The sequence below is a fragment of the Delphinapterus leucas genome, chromosome 6, assembly GCF_059928025.1.
Source record: "Delphinapterus leucas isolate spDelLeu-1000000601 "Yukka" chromosome 6, BTC_Dleu_Yukka2, whole genome shotgun sequence".
NCBI lineage: Eukaryota > Metazoa > Chordata > Mammalia > Artiodactyla > Monodontidae > Delphinapterus > Delphinapterus leucas.
The window spans coordinates 54,446,747-54,462,138 of NC_143134.1; positions in this window are offsets into that span (position 1 = coordinate 54,446,747).

A 15,392-nucleotide genomic window follows, 5' to 3' on the forward strand; every position below is an offset into this window, starting at 1 on the left:
TGTGTTTTCTATTTTAGGAATACATAATATAATATTGTGATTATTTTAAGTTAGAGAAATATTCATTTTATAATATATTTATTGTATAAGTGTTAAAAATATAAAAATGATAGATTCATTGAAAATAGCCATTTATTTCTTGTTATTTAGGTATAAATCAATTTTCAGGAATGAAAGTTATTTTTAAATGCATTGACTATATGAAAAGCCCAATTTTCAGCAAATATCTGAAGACAGAACACATGACGTAGATAGAATAGAATATGTTTTGAAAATATGTGCAATTCTCCAACTTCATATATGAAATTTTACACATATACAAACATCTGGAAGTATTAATTATAAGTGACATGTAATTATATATTTCACATTAATATATATTATGTCTATGGTTATACTGATTTAAGAATATATATGGGTGGTAATTATGTTGGGACTCATACAATTCCTTGAGAGCAATAGTGCTAAAAACTAACTTGTATGAATTATTTAATACTAATGCAGACCTGTAAGGTGTTATTATTTTAACATATTTTTAGAGTTTTGCAAACATGTTCATTATGACTTTTCTTATATAACTGGAAACTGTATATAATAAAATTCCACGTTACTAGTTTCTTATCCACACGTGCCTGATGAATTATGCTAATTGACTCGTTACTTCTACCTTGGTGTGTTTACAAACTAGTCATATTTTTCTGAAATTAAATATTTATTTGTTTACTGTTATGTGGGAACTCTTAGGGTTTTTCCCCTCCTTTAACAGCATAGTGTCCTCTCAAGGTAAGCACTATACGGTTAGCATAAACCATTATTCCCAATGTGTACATGATCCCTAGCTTGTATTATGTTCTAAATGAACAATAATTCTTTCAGACATCAAGACTTAATATTCACTTACTTCTTTGGGGACTCTTGAATTTTAAAAAGTCCATTCTCATCCTAAGGTAACAACAACACAGCCTATTGCTGTCTATATCCAACAGTATTTTACAGGTCTACTAATTACGTGTTAGTTCATCACAAGTAACTAACACCGTAGGGTTAAGCTAAACCATTTTCCCAACATGTGAATGACACCTGATAGTAAAGTGATCTACATCATCTCAAAAATACCGTCTTAAAGGAAGGCTGAACGTTTGGCCCAGTGTTTTTGCTCTTTTAAAACCTTTAGTACTTTTTGAGAAGCGTGACAATCTCACTTGCCCCAGTCCATCCTGAAACACCCTAGGCCAGAGAATCCTTCTCTCTGCTACAAAATCCAACCTCATAAAGAGTTTTTACGGTGCTTTATTTCTACAGTTTAAATAATGTAAACAATGGGTATAGTTTCATTTTCTAAACATAAAATTATAATATTGAATAGCTTTAAAAAAACTACAGTTTTCTAAATTCTGATTTTCACATACCTGATGACTACTATTGTGTCTGTTTATTGACTGAAGATTAATGCACTTTCCTAAACACCTCACTGGCAAGAACATTTTTACATTATGTATCAAGAACTTGTAAAATATCCATATACTTTTATTCAGTTTTTCTATATGTAGGCATTATTTTAAGGAAAGAAAGATTCTGACAAAGAGCAATACAAACAGATAAATAGTAGCAGGAAATTGAAAATTGCCTAAAATTCTAGCAATCACATTGTTAAATTATGTTCAATTATACCTATACTCTGGAATTATGGTCTGAAATATTTCAGCTGGAATGTAACAGACAGTCATCATGTTTTTGAAGAATATTTAATAGAATGTAAAATTATTACATTATAAAGTTAGGTGATTTCCTTTTTTTAAAAAAAAAAGTAAGATTTAAAGCAATAAACAATTCTTATTCTTGCTTTTCCTCTCCGTCTCTCTCTGTTTCTCTCGTTCTTTCTCTACACATACACATACATATACACACACACACACAGCAATGTATCAGAATATCTATAGTGGCTTCCTCAGGATGGTTGGTGATCTTTATTTCTTCATTACACTTTTGTGTCTTCCAAAGTGCTATGACCATCATCAGTTTAAAAAAAAAAGTTATTTTCATACAGTACAGATGAACTAAGAGCTTACTTAGCGTTAGTTGGGGAAGGAGTGAGAAAGGGTGAGGAAAATAAGTTGTACACGTATCCTATATAAGAAGGTGGCTTTAAGGTCTGGAGAAAGCCTGAGAGGGTTCTGACTTCAGACTGTAGGGCACGCTGTGCCTATTCACAACGTAGTTCGTTTTAAATAAATGATAAATGCGTGGCTATACCTGTTTCCAAGGCGCCTGGGTGTTAGGCCTCTCTGGTCCCAGCACTTGCCCCTCCTCGGGATCCCCTTCTCCCAAGTCCTCCCTGGACGACTTCAGGGTGGGGCTCTCCACTTCCCAGAGCTGAGCTGGGGTCGCAGCGGGTGTCCCCAGGACCCCAGAGTAGGAAGTGAGACTCGAAGTTGCTCGGACCTCGCCTCCTTCACCTCTCAACTCCAACCACCCTCCTCGACTCATCCCTCACCCTCTCAATTCTTAGAGATGCTTCGGATGCCGGAGATTTTATTGGCCGCTGGGGTAGGACACAGGCCCACTTATCACCTAACTCCGCGAACGCACCCAGCCCTTCTATTTTTAACCTCCTCTGGACCTCGCCCCTCACCCCAACTATTTCCGCAGGTAATATTTCATTAGAGTAACAGAGCAGAGCAGGAGTTAAACGCAGAGCAGGATGGGGGCTGCCCTGGGTGAGGAAGGGGTGGGGACAGGCGGAGTCCGAGTGGGCTTCGTGGCTTCCAGGGGGGTGCAAGGTATGACAGGGGACATCTCTGTGTCACCTCCCCCAGTGTGAAACTGACTAGGCCTTTTTTTCTGGAAGGGAGGGAGCGGGATGGGACAGGGTCACTCCGAGGCACGGAACGGAACGAGAGATGGTGAGGGGCACTTCCAAGACTAGGCGGCTATTCCATTACCTTCCAGGCTAGGTGGTGACCAGAGTATTGAAAGGCCTCGTTTTCTTTGTTTCTCTGTCCGGGGTGCAAGGTGGTATAAAGAATGGCCCGTCATATTTTGCTAGTGATGATGTCTCTCAATAGTTTTCTTCTTATACTGAAGCTTTCCTCATGTTTGTAAACTTTCTCCTTTAGTCAAGACATTCAAATAAAATCATTTATTAGAATGAAAAAACATGAGTCAGTATTAAAATAAGGTCAACTTTTATGTCAGTAAGCCAACCGATGGAGAAAACCTTAGGAATAAATAAAGGCTTTGTTCATACGAGAAGGAAGGTCCTTTTAAAGACTGCTGCATCTTAGAAAATGCCCACCAATCTGGGGTCTCCGCAGAGCCACCATATCCTAATTCATGGTATTTCACTGTGTGTTCAGCAATCCCATGTGTATTGACAATTGTTGAATTTACTAAATGTCAATAACATTTGTTTTTTAAAGAAAGAAGGATTGAAGAAAATCTCTGCCTGTCAGTGCAGTTTTCTATTTCATAAACCCTGGAATGATTGTTGCAGTTGGGTAGAACTACATAATCAGAAAGAAGTAATAAAGGAGAAAAAATTAAAATGTCAACTACAAGATTTAAAATTACAGTGCCTCAGAGGTCCTTTGAAAAAGAATAAGTTGATTTTTATTTTTTATCACAAATGACTTTTTAATTCTTCTTCAACTAGCTCTCAATTTTCCCCTTTACCTTCAAAAAGAAAATCTCAGAATTTATTTACATGGTTGCGAAGCCAGTAGGAGTTTTTTCTCAGGGAAGAAAAGTTTTGTAGATTGTAGAGGTTCAGAACTATATGAACAAAGACATGTAATCTCTTAAACAAATTGCAACTAATAAAATTGTGCAATCAGAGTGGTGTTAATATATATGCCCTTACTTTCTTAATTTAAGCATGAGAATAATGTGACGTCAAAGAAGTAAGGCAAAGGTTATCAGCAGCATCCTTACCTGGGCTGCTGTTTAAAATACATATTTCTGGAGCTCATCCTCAGAATATGTGATTCAGCAGATTTGCTATGGGTCCCAAGAATCTGCATTTTAAAGCATTTAAGGGGGATTCTGTTAGGAGGTGGCTCCTTGGGACAAATATGGTCAACATTGCTTTTTTAAACCTTATTTTTGCTCATTTATTTTTGAATCGAGGTTCAGCCTTTTAGATAAGATTTAAAATTTTAGAATCACACTTTGGGTGCCAGGAAGGACACTGAGAATCTGAATAAATCATTGGAGGAGCTATTTTACCAAATGAAGGATACCCTTTATTATTATTATGTGATCCTTCATCTGAATTGGAAAAAATTATCTCTTAGATGCCAGATCTCTACAATCAGAACACATTTGGGGGCGAAGAATGTAACAGAATACACTTGTGCATTAAAGCTTGTAGCACCAGCCAGAAAATTTCCACAAAAGACATCACCTTTTTGAAACACTACATACACTTACTGTTGTTTACATAGGACGGATGGTCCTCGATAGATAGATAGATAGAGTAATAAGTAATAAGGGATTTCTTTTATTTTATTTTATCTTCCAAATCAGAAACCAGGCAGTAAACATAACAACATAAAATTATGTAAGAGAAGAAAAAGAAAACATAAAAGTATTCCACAGATTTAAATTATATTTATTTATGATCAAGGCAAAATTGCAGTAGAACGTAGCCATAACAGAATAAAGCACTTATAGATAAAATGAGCAGTCTTTGTGTCTATAAAATCACATTGATGAGGGGGAAATATGTAGAATAATGTAAGCTAAAGAATAATTTGCCATTATAAGTAAAACTAAAATATTATGCCTTCCAACTTATAATCATAATTTTTCTGCTTTTCAACTACATTTTTCTAATGTTACACCTATTACTTTGCTGATGTATCGGGGGAAAAGCTTACGTTTTACTTTCTTTTTTTGAGTGCCACCATTTTCTTGCTCTGAATCTCTCAGGCTGCCAGACCATCTGACTCAGCAACTGTACAACTCTTTCACCCAATTTAAAGAAACAGCAGCTATCCAAACACAATGAATCCCCCCAGTTGCAAATCTTTCCCAACCTGTAGAACTAGCAGTATATTTTAATTCTGAAATAATTGTTAAATATACATACAACATGGGACACTTTGAATTTTACTCCATTCAATTTACATGCTGAATAATTGAAACTGAATATATTTTATGTAACACAATTTTTAAAAGAAGCTTATTGAAACTTTCTTCTAAAAGCATATGGTCAAGTCTGCTTTCTCTTTTCCCTCAAAATAATTATGAGGAGCTTAACAGTAATAGAGCACGTCAACTTACATTATCTTAGTTAATTGTCACATTATCCTTATGTTTTAGGGATTTTATTGTCTCATTTCATGGGCTGGAGACTGAGGCTCTGATAGGTTGCATGGTCTGTCAAAAGTCATTGACTAGTAACTCGTGCCAATTTGAACTAGGCGTGCTTCTTGCCCCAAATGCCCTAACTTAGCCCTTTATAACTGCCTCTTGAGTGAATACATGTTATATATATATATACATGCACATATATATACCTATATGTGTGTATATATGTATATGGTTTCAGTTCCATCTCTTATAGTTAGTTGTTGTTTTGTAAATTGCTTAACTCCCTTGGATCTCTGTTTTACTCAGCATCAGCCACATATGTTCTAGCAAATATATATTTAATTAGGTGAATGAAAAGTTCTGAAAAATAAGGCAGTTTAATAACTGAAGTCCTAAAAGCCATTGAATCTCATAATAAAACAAGAAAATTAACTTCTTTCAGAAATTCATTTCTTGCCCAGAATAAAACTAATTCAAAACTCCCTTATAAATTAAGTATAAATTACTCACACTTCAATTTAAGAGCAGTAAATAGGAAACCTATGCACCAGCATAGGAATCACTTGAAGCACGAAGTAGAAATGTCACTTTCTTGGAATATATGATCTGTGATTAGATTCCATTTCCTTTACTTACTAGCTGTGTGGTATTAGGACTAAGTACTTAAAGCTCTCAATGCTTCCACTTTCTTATCTGTAAACCTAAGGTGGTACCCTATAGTACTCATCCATTAAGAACTAGATAAAATAGTATATGTAAAGAGATGTTTGCATATACTATCACATACATTTGATATGTATGATACATACATACAAATGTATGTATCACATACATTTGTCAATTATTGTTAAAGTGCCTAATTAAACTAATCCTTAAAAGCACATTAGTTTACTTTTACAGTAAATGCCTTCTTAACTATAATTTAATTATTTAGAGTAGCTAGAAATTCCTCAACTCCATTTTAAAGAATATGCATATCATAATAAAAATATATTTATTCAAATCCCTGGCATATTCCAAGGTGTCAGGTAAATTTGTACAAAAAATCATTGTAAACTTGTACAGAAGCCCAATATGATGGCCTTTACAGTGTGATTCTAAACTTTTCTAGTATTCGTAATTACTAAATAGCTATTAAGCGATAGTCATGAACTTGTTTTCTAAGATAAGAAATTAACTTAGTTTTAGAAAACTGAAAAAAGTTATTAACTTGCCTTCAACTTATCAAAAAATTCAATAACCCCAAATAATAATTTCTGGGGGGAACACTGAGATAATGGGCTCTCGATTCCTTCAGAACAGTTGCTGCAGTCTGAATATCTGAATCAATAGCTTCGGCACAGAATTTTCTAAAAACTCTTTAGTGTGAAGAGTGTGCATGCGTGTGTGTGTGTGTGTGTGTGTGTGTGTGTGTGTGGTGGAAGGAAAGAGGGGAAGAAGCATTAAAGTCATCCTCAAAACCTCCAAAATGTCTGCTTTGGAAGGTGGCCTGCAACTATTCTTATTCACATTTAGCAGGATATCAAAGAGACAAAATATGTTAAATATACTTCCTTAGGCAAAATTGACTTAGGTATATAAAATTAGTGCAGAGAAACATAAAGTATGCTCTGTTATCATTGCCTTTAAAAAATGAAGTCTGGGAGTTATCATCTTAACCATAAGAAAGAGAAATATAAAACTATACCCTCAACCCTGAGACTCAAAGGAAAACATGAGTGTGAATGTTAAATCTGTAAGTGAAAGGTGCTAAAACATGAATAGGAAGCATTTTCTGATTTATTCAGGATTGATGTATATCATCATGAAGTTGAAGTTGATTCCTTCCAGAGGAGTTTAATATTGGGTGAAGAATGTGATTCCAGGAAAAGTGATCCAACACAGAAAATTTTCTTATGATCTTTTACAATATCAGAGGATAGTTTGGCTTCAGAATTTTCAGAAGTCCAGGAAAGGCAAAAAAAAAAAAAAAAAAAAGAAGATAACAGTTAGACTCTAGAGCTCCAAGAAGGCAGGCTACTCTTAAGGGATAGTTGTGGGGAGGGTGGTAACTAGGTCTCCCTTTGAAGAGGAAAGCTTCAATATAGATGTTTCCCCAAAATTAGAGTATCCTAAATCATCGTTAAACCCAGTCAATCAACCATGAACACTCAACTTCCACCAAGAGTGAAAACTGAGCACAATATTACTGCTCTGTGAGTTTCACTTTCTCAAGGCAATAATAGCACATACAAGCATCAGCAGGATAGGCAGAAATGGAATACTGTATGTGTTCAAGGTTAGCAATTAAGAGAGCAACACGTGTTTGAAAGGAGAAAATCTGTGCAATCAAGGAGGAAAACGAGGGAGGTTGGGAATAGAGGTTTAGAGAAGGTAAACTTTATAATTTCTCAGCTTTGCCTATAGCTTCCCCATTGTACTTTCTACTTGAACTGCACTCCAAGGACTGGTTGTGGGTAGCAATGAACGCAGAGGAAACATTGAACACAGTGACACACTCCATCATCACTTCCCATGATTTCATGAAAGTTTTTGTGGAAGTACTTTTATTATATCACAGCCAACTTTATTACAAAGAAGCTCTGTTTTCATGGGGTTAGAATCAAAGAAGACAGAGTTAATCACACTTTCTGGAAGGGAGTTTGCTTGTTCAAACCACAGATACCTGCCAGAATGTATAGTAATGAGAAAAAAATACCCAAGAGGAAATTGACTTTGATGGCCTAAATGAATAAGAAGATAGTAAATGTCATATCCTTAAAAAAAAAAAAGTAAGTTCCATTTATTGAGAGCCCACTGTGTACCTAGATTTTTCTATATCTGACATTCTTTATTCCTTATAATAACCCTATGAATTATGTTTTATTCCCCACTTTGAGAGGTGAGGAAATGGAGGCTCAGAAAGTTTATGTAATTTACTCAAGTCGGCAGAACTGGTAAATGAGGGATGAGGGCTACCTGAGTATGAAGACTGAGATTGTCCCATTACCTATGCTGCATTTGTGTCTTCTCCAAGATTATTATTTAAGGCTGTGGTTGACATCCTCACCAACCACATTTGTCGCAGTCAGTGTAAGTAGCTGTGGCCATAGAAAGAACATGAAGAGAGGACTGGGTTTAAGACCTGCAGGAAACACTTATTTGCTGGGTAACCATGGCAATGCACACCCTTCCATTTCCTTATCTATAAATCATAGGGGTAGCTTTTTGAAAAACAATTTTTCAATATGTGTCACAAGACTTAGACTCTTTGAAAACCTGCAGTACTATTTGTTGTAGCAATTAGAAACACCTTAAATATATGACAACAGGAGCATCAGTAGGTAAACTGGAGCTTTTTTTCCCCAGTGGAGTATGTTGTAGCTATTAAAAATAGTGTTTATAAAGCAATTTTGGAGAGTTTGGGAAAATGCTCTAATGATAAGTGAAAGGAAAAACTCATTTCAAAATTGTATTATATCCACAAGCACTGAGCAAGGATAAAAGACAGGAAGGAAATATTTCAAAATGTTATTGTTTCCATGTAGTATAATTTTTCATTTTCTTTATGAAGCTCATTTCTTACATTTTTTTACATATGTGAACTATAATCAAGAAAAAATCATTCAAAAATGAGAGGACTGGATTAAGTCACTTTGAGGGACTTCAAGATCCAAATTTCTATCACTATGTGTATGATTATCCAAGAATAATCACACAGAAGCACAGTAATTCCTGAAGGTGGAAATCCTGTCACCCTGGGTCCAGAATTTACAACCTGCCTGATGGCACAGTTCTCAAAGAAAAGAAAGCATTGCTGAGTTGTCCACCAAGTCCTGTACAAATCAATCAGCAGGGAAACATAGTGGGGAGAGTGTGCACCTCTCAGACAGAACTGGGAACCTTGAGCTTGGACTCCATCTCCTTGTACCTTATGACTTAAGCACTCTGGGCGTCTTCTTTTCTAATTAATGAAGAAAAGATACTACTCTGTATTCCACAGGACAGTCATGGGATTACAAATGACGTATGTAAAGCTGCTTAATGCTTATCACATAGTTGGGGTTCAATAAATGGTAGCCATTATGATTTTGCTGGCAACTTTGAATGAATTTTCTATTGTTTCTGTTTCTGTCTGTCTCTCTCTCCTGTAATTATATGCTTTACTTATTTTTTCCCTCAGGATGAGGCTAATTCTAATTCTCCATATCTGTGCATGTAAACAAATTATGCACGTATGCACACAAATACATACTGTATCTATTGATATATATATATACATACCATATATACATAAAGAGAGAGAGAGAGAGAGAGACACACACACACACACACACACACACACACACACACACTGCTAGTCTTTTAGTTTTTTTCAACTGGCCAAGTAGCCACAAATAGGCATAAGTAATTCAACAAAAGAAACTTCTCAACAAACAAAAACAGACATTTACAAAACAATTGAGTTAGGGAGTGATTGTTTTCATGAGCTTCAAAGGTTCCTCATTTCACAAGACTCCACTCTAGAGATATTTTTAACAGTAAACTCCTTACGTAGATTTAAAATTACATTTGTTTTGCACACAATTTAGAAAAGACATCTGCTATATAACAGGTTATCCTCAAAATGATCTTGGGAAGATGATGATAGATACTACAGGTTCTATACCCAGTTAATACTTTGGAAAATAAGACTGAAAAATTAGGACTTACCTATAATTATATATCAGGTTTATAATAAGTTAAAGGGATTTTGAGTTTTGTGCTCTTTGCCCAAATCGTGTTTGAGCAGGAAGATAAATTTTACAATAACTCTGAGTGAAAGTGAAAAGAGCTATCATAGAGTCCCTAAAAGAGTGCCTTATTCGTAGCAGATACTCAATAATTGTGCTGTATTAAGTTTAGTTAGAGAATAGTAAAAAGGTAAAGAAAATATCCTCCATCTTGAATTTTCCAAAGATCTAATCCCTGGGGGCACATTCCTGTGTCTTAACTAACCTGTGACAGAGGTCTACTCTTTTTCTCAGAGGTCTCCCTTTTTGTTAAAGTTACCTTTTATCCTTGCGGAAAAATAAATAATTAAAGGAAAACCTTGCATTCGTTGCCATTTTTCACCCAAGAAAGTCCTTCCTTCCCATTTAAAATACCCAGATCGGACACTGAGCCCTTAGAATTCTTACCCAGGGGCACTTTGAGGGGCACTTTTCTTAGCTGAACAGCTATCTCTCGAGGCACAGTTGTTATTATGCCCACTTTGTAGATGCAGATATCAAAGCCAGAATAAAGTATTACTTTCTCAAGGTAATAAAGTCGGTGGTGGAGCTAGGCCTGTGGTCTTTACTTTGATAACTCTTTCCATATTAAAAGGGGTACATGAAATTATTCTTCCATTGCTTTAGTCTTCAAATAATCCTCTACCGCACCCAGCATTCCACCCTAGAGCCCATCTATTCAGGCTTAACCCAGCGATGTCCAGAAGCTCCATTAACAGAGCATACCTGCTCTGATAAGCTGTTTCCTAAGGAGGTCTTGTTAATTATTGGATCCTCTCCAAAAGAAATGCAACATCTTTTTCCTGGTAACACAGGTCTGAATTGTCAGTTGTCAGAGTGCATCCTCCTTCTCCTATACTGTTAATGTAGGCTCCCCTAAAGCGTGCATTCCAATTCCGGACCAACTTCCTCCTCCAGAGAATCAAACATGTCGATGGTTGCTACCAATTTACCCTCTTGACTAAGGACCCTTCTTTTTTTGTATACACAACTTAAAGCCAAGTGCCTGACATATAGTATGAACTCAGTTACTCTTTGTCAAATAAGGTTATGAATGATGGTTTTCAGAAAAGCAATGCTCAATGCTTATTTGTCTAATAAAATGTATTATGTTTACTTAATTAATTATATGGCTAATATATGCATATAGTACAAAATCCAAACAATACAAGTTGTAGAGTGTGACAAGAAAATCACATGCCCATCCCAGTTCCCCATTTCTTCTCCCCACAGTTAACAGACTTTTCTATATCTGTCCAGAGGTATTCTATATATATTTTATTTTTAACCTCAAACTATATTTTGAACAATTCTTTTATAACAATACTAATATTAAATATGGTAAACAGATGTATGCTTTTGTGTGTATTGCCTCACTTGATATAATAACCTCATGAGATATAAAGGTAGAGCAAGATAGAGTCCATTTTAAGGATATGGACGTTGAAGCTAAGAATAGCCTCAAAGGATTTCACAATCAAAAAGCATGTTGATAGTCAAATCAGGACTGTCACTTGGTCCCAGTTCAGAGCTGTTTATCCAATACCCTTTATCTTCCTCATAAAATGACGTTAGTTTACATATGATGTATTTGCATATTATGCATATCATACCTTGCCAATCCTGCAGTGCCTTGTAAGAACCAGAACCTAATTTCAGAATACTACCTTCTCAAATGTCTTTCTTTCTCTTTCTGGTGATGTGTTGAATTAATGTTCACATCTAGAATACTATTCTTGGATTTGTAGGGTCACAGGAGCACCATCATTGCAAGGCTTCCTTTAATTTAAAGAGTCAGGTGCCCCTCTAGTGTCACCTACCCTCAGCTGGGTTCTCCAGGCTGATGAAAAGCCTTCTAAGTCCGACTTAGCCCATCCCTCTTTCCTCATAACATTTCCTAAACCTTCAGCACTCTCACTTCCTAGCCCACCATCTTATCATCACTGAAAACAAGCCAGCCTCTTTGTTCATGGAAGGAAGTGTTTCAACTTCCTGCCCTGACCTTTTCTCCCTTCTCAAATCTAGCTGAATCTCCTGCATCCAAATTTGTGATGACTCCCTGTGCCTTATATTCCTTTGCTTCCTTACTTTTTAGGTGGCTCAGGTCCTCAGAAATACCCTATCTTGCCTATGTCCTCAGTTTCTCTTTTTTTTCTCTCTCCTAACTGTTCTTCCTGTCAGCTGGCACTTTTCCTTTAGGGTACGTGTGTGCACAGGCCTCTTGCACCTTCCCTCTGCCTCCCCTCACCACTCACTGCCTTGAGCTATCACAGCTAACCTGTGAAAGAGTAGCCTGCACAGAGCGTCCCCACTTCCTCGGCATCCCATTCACTCCTGGTTTTCCTCCTGACAATCTGAGCAGCACTTAGCAGACGCCTTTGCAGGCTTTTCTTCCAGAAGTTTATTTTTCCGGTTTCTCACCATGCATCCCAGTTAATTACTTTCAGTTTTCCCAAACTTCTTTGCTCTCACTTCTGCCTGGAACATCTTTCTTCTTCTTTTCCATCTTTATACTCCTACACTTTTCAAGACTAAGGTGAGCTTCCAGCATCCATGAAGACTTTGCCTAAGCCACCAGAATGAGTTTGGTTCCATTTGCATTTTCTTGTGTCATCCTCTGTTTCCCTTTGCTCTTCTACACACATTACACATAATGCATCATTTAATCCCTACAACAACTCTTTGAGGCGAGTACTATTATCCCAGTTATACAAATGAAAAAACTGAGGTCCAGGTACATTAAGTTACTTTGTTATAGAGCAATTAAGTGAAAAGTCTAGATCTGAACCCAGGCATTCCAACTCAAGCCCATATGTTTAACATCTTCTACCCACCCCCTGCACTCTACCTTTAACCTGTGAGCTTGTTGAATGCACATTCATTTTTTAAATGAATAATCTTAAAAAACTGATCAGAATTGAGACAGATTTTTATTTCATAGTATAGATTTTCAAAACTGCCAACACAGCACAAACCTAAATAAGGCCATGACATCCTCAGGGAAGAAGAGAAGAAAGAAATTTTGAGGAGGGTAATGGAAATAACCAACAAACTTTAGAATTTTTGAAGCTTTTTGACATACATCGTCTTATTTTATCATTCCATGAAATATATTATGACTCCATTTTACACATGGGGAATCTGAGACTGGGATAACCAGCACCAGGATCCTGGGCTTTATATTTTATTTCTTCTGAGGGTTTTCCCCTCAGGTCTGAGCTGATATACATGAGTAAATTGGGAGTTTGGTAGTTCTTTAAAAGAAAAACTAGGAAAGCTTTCATACTATTATTAACTACTTATTTACACAAGATTTCCAGTGGAGTATGGGATCAACTTCCAGAACAAAGGGACCATACTCAAGGATACCATAATCTTTGGGGAACTCAACTGTAAGTGCTGGAGCTAATGCATACATGTCTAAAACCTGCTCTCGAAGAAAGTCAATCTCCATGTCTGTATATAACGCATCCAAGGGATGTTTTTATATGGTTTTATCACCCATTTCCTCCAGTAACCGTCCAATATATTGTATGAGAGTTTAAAGAGTTCCTGATGTAGGGATCTATAGTTGAGTTTTAGAAGAATTTCTGAATTCCCTAAAAGTTATATGTGCCAGTAAACACACTTTTTAAATAAAATTGCATACTTTATTTTTTGAGGAAAGGATATATAGCTTTCAACAGGTTCTCCAAAGGGCCTACTCTCCCTGCCCTAAGATTAGGAACCATCATTTTAGTGATGAGAACTAATTTTGATATTAGTCCAAAAAGCCGGACATATTACAAGGGAAATCTGTTCCCTCCATCCCATCACCACAACGGCTATTTTCACCTCCCCCATGATACAATACCTTAAGCTACATTAAAAGAATTTTATGTTCTCTACCACAGTTTGAATTTTCCACACCATTGTTGCCCTAATGATTGAGAGGTGCCTGGAGGAAAATATAAATGGCACAGTGATGGATTTTTATAATGGATTTGATGCCCCATAAGTGTTTTAATTGGCATCACTTAAAACTTCATGTGTTGCCTAATCTAACAGCAACTGAAAGTACAGTCAGGTATTCTGGGTCTTCAGGAGGAGTCAAGTCTGTCATACGGAGTGAAGTAAGTCAGAAAGAGAAAAACGAATACCGTATGCTAACGCATATATATGGGATCTTAAAAAAAGGTTCTGAAGAACCTAGGGGCAGGAAAGGAATAAAGACGCAGACGTAGAGAATGGACTTGAGGACACGGGGAAGGGGAAGGGTAAGCTGGGACGAAGTGAGAGAGTGGCATGGACATATATACACTACCAAACGTAAAATAGATAGCTAGTGGGAAGCAGCCGCATAGCACAGGGAGATCAGCTCGGTGCTTTGTGACCACCTAGAGGGGCGGGATAGGGAGGGTGGGAGGGAGAAGCAAGAGGGAGGAGATATGGGGATATATGTATATGTATAGCTGATTCACTTTGTTATAAAGCAGAAACTAACACACCATTGTAAAGCAATTATACTCCAATAAAGATGTTAAAAAAAAAAGTCAAGCAGGTACTGAAACATAACTTTTAAAATAGAGCTGGGTTATGTAGTAGACAGACGAAGCATGTGATTAAGGCATCTGCAAAGCCTGAGCAACCCAGTCTTTTAAAAAAGTATATATATGTGTGTGTGTGGTGTGTGTGTGTATATATATATGTATATATATATATGTGTGTGTGTGTAATAACCATAGGATAAATTAGAAACTTGGATTTTCTTTTGCTTATTATCCTCTTCATTCTGTTAAACTTTTCATTAAATATGTCGGCTTTTGGAGGATGTCTATCATTGTTTCGGTGATTAAGGTCTTCTTGCCTTCCCTTTTATATAATATTGATAATTCTACCCAAAGCATTTTCTTCTTTGTGTCTCATAACAGGATTGCAAAAGAATCCTCAAAATGGATAATTTAAGAGCTAACATGCATTAGCTTAGGATGTGTGACACTGTTCTAAATACTTATGGGTATATCAATTCATTTAAAACTCAGAACAGTCCTATGAAGTAGGGACGACTCTTATTCCCCCCCCCCCCCCGCATTTTATAACTAAGAAAATTTTAAGGTTTTTCCAGTAGGAAGGAGAGGTGTAGGGGGCGGGACAGAAGCGGCGCCAGGACAGTGTGTGAGCCTGGTCTCTGAATCAACTCTGAATGCAACTCTGCCCCTAGAGCGCTGAGCACTTTTTCTGGTCTAGGAGGAATTATTTATTAAGAACGGAGCCTATCAGCCCAGTGACTCCCTTGCCACTTTCCTATCTGCTTATAGGCAGAAATCTCCACCATCCCTGTTAAATAGA